The following is a 9,876-nucleotide window of genomic DNA, read 5'->3' on the forward strand; positions in this document are numbered from 1 at the left end:
GACTACCCCACCTCACCTTGCATAATGTCCTAAAGGTTCATCCATGTTGTAGCACATGTCAGAATTTCCTTCCTTTTTAAGGCTGGATGATAGTCCATTGTATGTATCTACCACATATTGTTTCTACATTCATCCGTTAATGGACACTTGGGTTGCTTCCACCTTTTGGTGAAATTATGATTGTGAATAATGCAGCTATGAACATAGGTGTATGGGATCAAATTTTGTATCATATTTTTCTGTGTCTCCAACTCAAACTGGCTGACCTACAAAGGGTATAAAATGATAAAAGATGTTTTATTCATCACAGGATGCAAATAGAATTTCTGTGCCAAGTACTATTCCTGGAAATACAGGAGATATCCAGTAAAAGTACTGAGTACAAGGAAGTAAGAAAGGGAAAGATGAAAGAAAGGAAAAAGAGAAGGAGGGAAGGATGAAAGAAAGAAAAATAGAAGGAGGGAAAGAGGCAGGCTGATTTATTCACAGCTCAGACCTACACATGGATTGACTTGGCTTTCCCATTGAGAATGTCCATCACACTGGAAAAGCCCATCTCAAACTCCGCCTGAAAGGTGTTCCTTCTCTTTCTTTTTCTTTCTCTTCCTTCCTTCCTTCTTTCCTCCCTTCCTCCCCTCCTTCCTTCCTGTCCTTTCCCTTCCCTTCCCTTTCTTTTTCTTTCCTTTTCCTCCTTTCTTTTCCTTCTTTATTATTTTTTAAAACTTGGTCTCAGAATCAGAAGGCTTGTGTACATTTCTGCCATTTGACTGAGATAAGTCACAACCCCTGAAGCTCAGCTTCTTCATCTTTGCAATGACACAAGCTCATCTTCCCAGATCTGTGCATGTGTGTGTGTTTGGTGCGAGGATGAAATATCAGTATACACTGTGAACTCTAAAGAACTATATGAACTATAGAGATTTCAATTCTTTTCCACAACTTTTCTTCTTCTGTGCTTTAATTATAAGAAGTCAATTAAAATCCATAATGGAAAAAGAGACTGGAGACTTAGGGAGAGTTTCATTTTAAATTCCATTTCTAAGCATAGAGGCAAGGCGTGTCAAATTGTTAAAAAAATTTTTACATTCTAATCACTTTCTGACTCAAAGTTTCAAGTGTTCTATTTGGGCTTGACACAGTCAGTGGAGATATTAAGCTTTTATAACACCAAAAAGTGCTAACACACAACTACAGTAATACTCCAGCCACGGGCGACATTTAAAGAATCCCCAGCTACATAATCACATTAACATTTAATGTGCCCAAGTTCAGCTAAAATATGTTTCCTCTCTTCTGCATCTCCTTCCTGAAGCCAAAATGCCTGTGGAACTCGAGAATTCCATTTGTGTCCTGTGTTGAGTCCCCCACAGAAAGGGGGATCCTCCAGACCTCTTTCCCACACAGGCAGCTCCCCGAGGTAAACACAGCTTGTACATGTGGGCAAACCTCTTTTATCATTTTCCACCCTTTATAGGTCAGCCAGTTTGAGTTGGAGACACAGGAGAGTTCCCAGAGAAATTCATTACTGCCACTCATTCTGGTTTTCCATCTCAATATAATTAAACTTGGCTAATTGTCTATCATGATTAAAATCATGCCAATAACAACCTTGTTCTCACGTTTGGCTCTGTTCCAAACTTGTTAATCGCTCTTGTTTTAGAGTAGGTCATTCTGTACCTCGCCTCAGCTGTGAAATTCCTTATACATAACGTGCTTAGATAATAAGATCATCCTTGGGTGACCAGGAACCGTCAACAAGGATGGCACAGGCTGTGGCTAATATACGGGATAGCTGAATCACAATTAGAGGCCTTCCCAACAGCCTGGAACACCAAGCTGATGTTAACACAGTGCTATCACACTAGGGAAAAAATGTAAAGTCCTGAATGTGGGTTCAAAGGATTAACTGCACAGGGATAGGATGGCAGGAGTTCCCAAAAGAGACTGGATTATATAAAGTGGGCCCCAAGTTCAATGTGAATCAGTATGGCTTTTAAAAATACAAGATATGGGGACTTCCCTGGTGGTCCAGTGGTTAAGACTCCGCTCTTCCACTGCAGGGGTTGTGGGTTCGATCCTTGGTTTGGGAATTAAGATCCCACATCTATGTGGCCAAAAAACAAAACAAAACAGAACAAAACCAAGATATGTCTGCCTTAACTGAAATTCAACATCTCGCCGAATCTAAGAGGTATTGGTGATAAGGTGTACTATTATTTTATGTACCACTAGGAAAAAATGATGCTGCCAATTAAAAGTTATGATGATACTTTCATGTCATTTAGAATTTGAATTTTATACTGGGTGAGAAATCTCTTGGACGCAAGTGTATCCTCTATCATGCAGCTCTGTTTCCGTGCTTTCCGGAGTAGAAATAACGTTTCATTTCAAAGCTGAATCATAGTGTAACCTTTCTGAATATCCTTCAACTGTCCATCCAACTCAGCACATGTAGTAACAGCAATGCGCATAACTCAGCGGAAGTGATGGCGGGATGAGCTCTGAGCAAGTGCCTGAGCAGAGGTAGCGATGACTTCCTGCTGGCCGGCAGTGATGACAAGATGTCAGGGATTCGAGGATGTGGCCTCATTTCCCAGATATTAAAAATGTGGAACAAATATGTATGTTAGGGTTTATGCAGTATGGGATAGGGTCTAAAGCAAGAGACATGATAACCCTGCTGTCCTTAATGCTGGTGAGTTCTGTATCTTAGGGAAGAACCTGAGCTCTGAGCAACATTTTCTGTACGAGGCTCTCCCTGATTTCCGTATGGCTTCCCCTCAGCTCTCACTCAACATTGCACAGGGCTCTGCTTACACCAGCTGCTGCAGTGTGATGTCATTTTTATTCTCATGTTCACTTTAGAAACTGTATGGTCCTTTAGAAACTCTAGGAGGGTCAAGGGAGCCTTCTTTATTTCTGTCCCATTAGCAATTAGGGTGTGATATAACACATAGTAGGTGCTCAAGAGATAAAAGAACAAATAAAAGAAGGAATGACTATTGTTCCGTGATGAACTCTGGGTCACACAATAGATTTCTCTTGTAAGAATTTGGAAAACATTATTGTGATGAAATGATGCTCAAGCAGTTTTAGTTATTGGAATACAAATGTGGTGTCATTGTTAATGAAATTTCTTTTACATCAACAGTGCCCCTGGGTCTGAATTTCAAACAGCCTCTCACCTCCCTACCTCACCTCTGCACTCACGTGTGTAGACCCTGTGTTCTCATGAGGAGCCCTCAAGACGATGCCAACCAGCTCTGGGTGCAAAACTCACTCTGCCACTTAACTGCTTGAGGGAACTTGAGGTTTTCACTCTCACTTGGTCTCAGTTAAAGAGACCTGCCCCCGAGATTGCCATGAGGATGAAATGCCACATGGACAGCACCTACGACAGTGCCTACTATACCATAAATTCTCAGGAAGTTTTAGCTATGGGTTTAAAAAGCATGTCATAATTTACAAAGAGCTTTTGCTCTTACCATGTCTTCTGGTTGGCATGCCAATCCTGAGAGGAAGCTCTTCTATTTTTATGTTTCAAACAGTAAAATTAAGACTCAGAAAAAAATCATAGTGGCAGATTCTTATCTAACCCAGTTCTTATCAAATGATGTTCATTTTTAAAAAAAAAAGGATTTTCAGTCTAGAGAGAACACTGGAGATGATCGAGTCCCAAACTCTCATTTATCACATAAGGGAACGAGGAGCAGAGAGAGACCATGATTTGCTTTCAGCACCACTCACCTGCTGGTGGAAGAACTGGGATTGGAGCTCACAGATCTGGACTCTGAAAAAAATGCTTATTTCAGTATTTTTTACCCAAGATGGTGTACAACTCTTAGGATTGCATCCTCCAGTGGGAACACTTTCTGGTGCTCTGGTCTACCCCTGTCCCCCTCTCCCACCTCATTTTCTACTGACATGACTCTCCTCTCTCCTTCTACACTGACTTTTTAGTTATCCCTCAAACATACTCATTCCTCTACGTACTTGCTTTCTGTCCAGAAAGCTCTTCTCCTGCTCCTTTCCATGTCTGCTTTATCACTTAATTCAAGTCTCTGCTCAAATGCCACCTCTTCATAGAGGTGGCAATTAGCCAATTAGCCTGTAGACCCTAAATAAAAGAGCCCCAATCCACTACCACCTAATATTCTCAATGCACTTGCTCTGCTATTTTCTTTATAGCACTTATTATTTCCTAATGTTATGTATTTATTTGCTTATTTAAGGTTACGTCTCTTTCACTATGATGTAGGGTTCATGAGGGCAGTCACTGAGTTTGTTTTGTTCATCATTGCGTCACCACCAAAACTATGCCTGGCACGCAGTATATGCTCCATGAAAATATTCATTGATTGTCTACTATGTTCCAAGCACTGAGATAGGCCCTGGGGTGAGGGGGGAAATTGTGAGTCAAAAAGATATTCCCTCTGCCTTCATGCAGTTTCTAGTCTAGCAAGGGACACATACATTGATTAAATAATTACAGAAGTATATGGTAAGAGTGTGTAATCAGAAGAAGCAGACTAGTCTTGACATTCTGGGATTATTTCCCCAAGGAGGTAAATTTCTGCATACACATTTGATGGATAAATGGGTGTAAACTAGGTGAAGAGAGTGGAAGACTGGTGTTCCAACAGAGAAAACACTAATAATACATTCTACCGGCAAAAAGGGGTAATGATGGAGGGCAGGTATCTGAAGGATGGGGAAGTGGGTAGAAATCAGACTGTGGGAGACTCCTTAGGACATGTTAAAGATTTTGGCCTTTATCCTGTGGGCCATGAAAAGCCATTGGAGGATTTTAATCACAGAGGTGATAAGTTCAGTTCTGCATTTTTCAATGATCCATTTGGTGATTGTTTGAAGAATGATGGGCAAGAGGGTAAGGGAGGAATCAGAATGACTAGTTAGAGGTCACTGCAATAGATCCAGAGGGGAAGTGACAATGGCTCATACTAGGGTGGAGACTGTGAAAGTGGAAAGAAATGGATGGACCAAGATCTTAGAGTCACACTTAACGGGATTTGGTCAAGGACCAAGATTGAGGAAGAGGGTGTGTCACAGATAACTCTCAGATTTTTTTTTTTTACTTGTGAAATTGGATGAAAGGTAGTGATGGAGAGATGGAGAATCTTGGAAGAGGACAAGTTCATAAATGCTATTTTGGATGTGCCAAATTTGAGATGCTTTCAAGACATCTAAATGCAGATATGAAATAGCAAGGAACATAGGTCTGGGGCCCAGGAAAGATATATCTCTGCACTGGAGATACATTTGGCCCTCAAGACCATAGGTGTATAAAGTGTAGAGGACAGTCTGAGAAGAGGCTTACAGTGGTGCTTTATGAAACACCAGCATTTAATGGCCAGGTGGAAAAAGATGGATATGAAAGGGCACAGAGAAGTGGCCAGAAATGAATGAGAAACCAGGAGAAATGTGTCCCATTGAGGCTGAGGGTGGAAGGTATCCGTGGAGAAAGGCATGATCAGCAATGGCACACATGGCAGGGAGGTGGAGGAAAGGGTGCTGGGGTGGGCCTTTGCAGCTGATGACGTCGAGGCCATTTGTGGACTAGTGAGGGCCATTCAAGTGGAACAGTGCAAAAAGAAACCAGATTAGAAGAGGCCAAAGGGAGGGTAACAAGATTTGTAATGGAGATGGCAATAAAAGACAGAACTTTTAAGAAGAACAGGTGTGAAGTTAAGAGAGAGAAAAAGAAACGGTTATAGTTGGTGGGGGAATGGGTGGGATCCCTGGTAGGTTATTTATCTATTGATTCAAAACTGAAGACTCGAGCATGTTTAAATGATGATGGGAAGGAACATCATCTCAAAGGACATGTTTCAAAGCCTACGTAAATGAGCTGGCCTTGGCAAAGGAATTAAGACCACTCTCCTCTGTTGTAATTAGGAGGGCAAAAGGGCAGGAAGGAAGTATTTACTGTAGAGAGTGAGAAAATAAGTTGAACAGAGAGGCAATCCTTTTGAAGTTGGTGGTCATGCCAGTCTGCCCATTGAAGTGACCCTCCAGTCACCTGGGCAGCCATGAACGCCAAGTAAAGACTGATTCAGCTTATTCTAGACTGGGGTTGTTCTAGATGTAGGTGATAAAAAACCAGAGAGACACTGAGTGAAGTAAGTCAGAGAAAGACAAATATCATACGATATCGCTTATATGTGGAATCTAAAACAAAAAAAAAGGTACAAATGAACTTATTTACAAAACAGAAGTAGAGTCACAGATGTAGAAAACAAGCTTATGGTTACCAAGGTTTATGGAGGGGGAGGGATAAACTGGGAGATTGGGATTGACATATACACACTACTATATATAAAATAGATAATTAATAAGAATCTACTGTATAGCATAGGGAACTCTACTCAATACTCCGTAATGGCCTATTTGGGAAAAGAATCTAAAAGAGTGGATATATGTATATGTATAACTGATTCACTTTGCTGTACACCTGAAGCTAACACAACATTGTAAGTCAACTGTGCTCCAATAAAAGTTAAAACAACAACAACAACAAAACCAGAGAGGCAAGGAAGCTAAAGATCGTGACAAACGTGTTACAGACATTATGTTGAATAAAGAACACACTTATCATTTTGTTTCCTGGTTGGACGGAAGACATTTTCTCTTTCATGCATTCTTATTTTGAGCACTTTTTTTAGGTGAGGTTTTAGGCTTACCTGGGTCAATTTGGTACACGTCCACTCTTTATACTTGACTGTGAACTGCTTTGAAGGAAGGGGCCGTAACTAATTCATATCTGCATTGTCAATGGCTGGCTAGGTATTTTTCACATTTCGGATGCCTGATAAATGATAACTAAGTACATTGTATAAACTGATGCCTGTGGAGAACATTTAGGCAGGGCAATTACCAATAAGACATTTACCCATTCTTTAATAATAAAAATAATAATCACCACTATTCTTGATACAGATTTATGGTTTGCTTCTCAAAACACACAGAGTGAGCTGAAAACCAGACTAAGTTCTGAAGGAGAGATGTGGTCATTATTTTTTCAGTTCTCTTCGCTAAGGAGATGTTACTGCTCCTCCTTCCAGAGAAAGGAGAAAAAGGGGAACCAACCAGACTAGATCACTTTAAAATTCTTCACGAGCATCCACACTGAATACATTTCAATGGCAGGAGCCTTAATACAGCTCTCACTGTATCTGATGCACGGAAGACGAAGCCCGCCAATCTTGCAACATGTCTCGTGATGAAGAAGGTCAACATATCAGAAAATAAAATCAGTGGCAGAGATTTCAAAGAAATTCATCCCAAGAGTTCTTCTCCATGAATGCAGTGCAAGATTGAAGAATTCAATTACATGAAAAAAAGGCCTTTTTTTAAATACCGTGCCCAGCTATTAGTTTTTTGTCATTGCTAACATGAAGGCATATTGTTAGCCATCAGGAAATCTCAACAAATTCATACATTCAGATCACAAGGGATTTGTTTGGTAGATGGATCGGAGATCTGGTCTGCCTCTAGCTCCTCACCCAAGATTTCACTTCCGCCAAGGAGAATGTTATGCGTAATCAAACACAGAAAAATCTAACTCGTTGCCACTGAGCTGTTTTACTCCTTTAGAAAAGAATCCTGCTTTTAATTCTGATGGAACATTATAATTAACATTTTTTTGGGGTGGGGGTTGACCAATTGGATTTCTTCTCTCTTAGAAAGTAGAGATGGTGAAGGGTTGTGTAAGTACATTCTGGAAAGCAGTAGCCTTTGTATGAAGAGCCTTAAAAATTCATCTTATCTTTTCTCCTAATAAATCAAAATCTAGGGGTTAAGTCAAAGGAAATAATATTTTAGACTCTAAAACATAAAGCTTAACATATATAATTGTTCACTGCCGCTTGTTGTGTAGTGATCTCCTGTAAGACTAACAGCCATAAATCCCTTACATCCTGGCATACGTGTTCCCTCACAAGGTGACTTCAACACTCCTGCATTTCCAGAGGTAGAATCTATTTTTCTATCCTTTGATTTTGGACTGGTTTTTTGACTTGTCTTGACCAAAAGAATGTGATGCAAGTAGAGTTTCACTGGTTTTTAGATCTCAAGAGGTCTTGGAGTTTCGTTGGCCCCTCTTGTCATGCCACCCTGACATCTCCATGTAGGGAAGCCAGTCTAGTTTACAAGAGGATAAAAGGCATTGAGGAGAAGAGAGGCACCCCAGTGCTCAGCCAGCATCAACTGCCATGCATAGGAATACGGTCATCTTGGACCTTCAAACTCAGCTGACCCTCTAGCTGATAGCAACAGTTTGAGTGAGTCCAAGGCAAAGCAGTAGAATCCACCCACCCACCCAACAGAAACATGAGAAATAATAAAGAAATGTTGTTTTAGGGCATTTAAGTTTTAGGATGAGACACTCAAAGTGAGGCATATTTGATACGCCAAGAAAATGGAAATAATAAACAATAGTGGAATGGTTAAATAAATTATGTTATACTCACATGATGGAATATCATGCAGATATTACAAGTTATGTTGGCAGAGAGTTTTTGGTGGTCTGGGAATGTGCTTGTGTTACAATGTTTAGTAAAAAGCAGTATGAAAAATTTTATATATCATGGGCTCTCGTTAAGTAACAGAGAAAACGGCTGGAGAAAAGATACCAAACATTTCAAGGGCTACTAATGATTAAATCAGTGATATCTTTTAACTTGTGGTTTCTCCTAGTCTGTTCTTTTTAGTTGTATTTCAGCTTCCTCCCTTTATTCAAGCCAACAATCATAAACGCTTGTTAAAACAGTGGGACCCAAATTGAGGCAGAACCTTTGCTAGTGTTTTTAGGAAAGATCACTGCCAATATTTATACTGTCCTGCCGAAACTCCTTCTCTCACAGCTCTTCTCTCTCTGCAGTGTCAGTGGGAAACATGGAAATGAAAGAAGCCCGCTAGGGTAGGACAGTCACTTGTGGAAAATTTAATCTGGGCAAAATAGTTAAAGAGGGATCAATAAAGAATATGGTTCAGGGGGCTTCCCTTCCCGGGGGGCGCAGTGTTTGAGAATCTGCCTGCCAATGCAGGGGACACGGGTTCGAGCCCTGGTCTGGGAAGATTCCACATGCCGCGGAGCAACTGGGCCCGTGAGCCACAACTACTGAGCCTGCGCGTCTGGAGCCTGTGCTCCGCAACAAGAGAGGCCGCGATAGTGAGAGGCCCGTGCACCGCGATGAGGAGTGGCCCCCGCTCGCCGCAACTAGAGAAAGCCCTCACGCAGAAACGAAGACCCAACACAGCCATAAATAAAATTAAAAAAAGAATATGTTTCAGGTTAGGAGGCATATTCTAGTTTTGTTTCTTTCATAGCACTTAGCCTTTCTTTGATGTCAGGTTTTCTATTTGTACATCTCTCCATCTAGCATGTTAAGTCTGGGATTTTATCTATCTGGTTCCTGCTATATCCTGATCATAGAACAATGTTAGCCATAGAATAGCACTTCAAATAAATATTCATTGAATGAATAAACAATGTAATAGACCAAAAACTGGCTTCGTATTCAGCAAGTCTCTGTCAGATGAAAACGTAGTGGAGAAAATCCTGGTCTTAGAGTCCGAAAACCTACTCTGGAAGTTCTTTAATTTTGGACAAATCCTCTCACTTCTTTGTGTCTAAATTCCTTGCTATGAAGGAATTTAGAAGAGGGAATGCAAAAATTTACCCTCAAAAGGTAGACGAAAGATTAAGTGAAATCTATGAGAAAGTAAACAGTAAATCCTGGACAATTTTAAACTAGTAATAATAGGTGGCACTTGTCTATGTGTCAAGAGCATTACATGCATTAACTCTTGTCCTTGTTGCTATAGGAGGTAGGTATTATTATGTTTCCCACTTTA

This window comes from Balaenoptera ricei, chromosome 1 (genome assembly GCF_028023285.1).
Source record: "Balaenoptera ricei isolate mBalRic1 chromosome 1, mBalRic1.hap2, whole genome shotgun sequence".
NCBI lineage: Eukaryota > Metazoa > Chordata > Mammalia > Artiodactyla > Balaenopteridae > Balaenoptera > Balaenoptera ricei.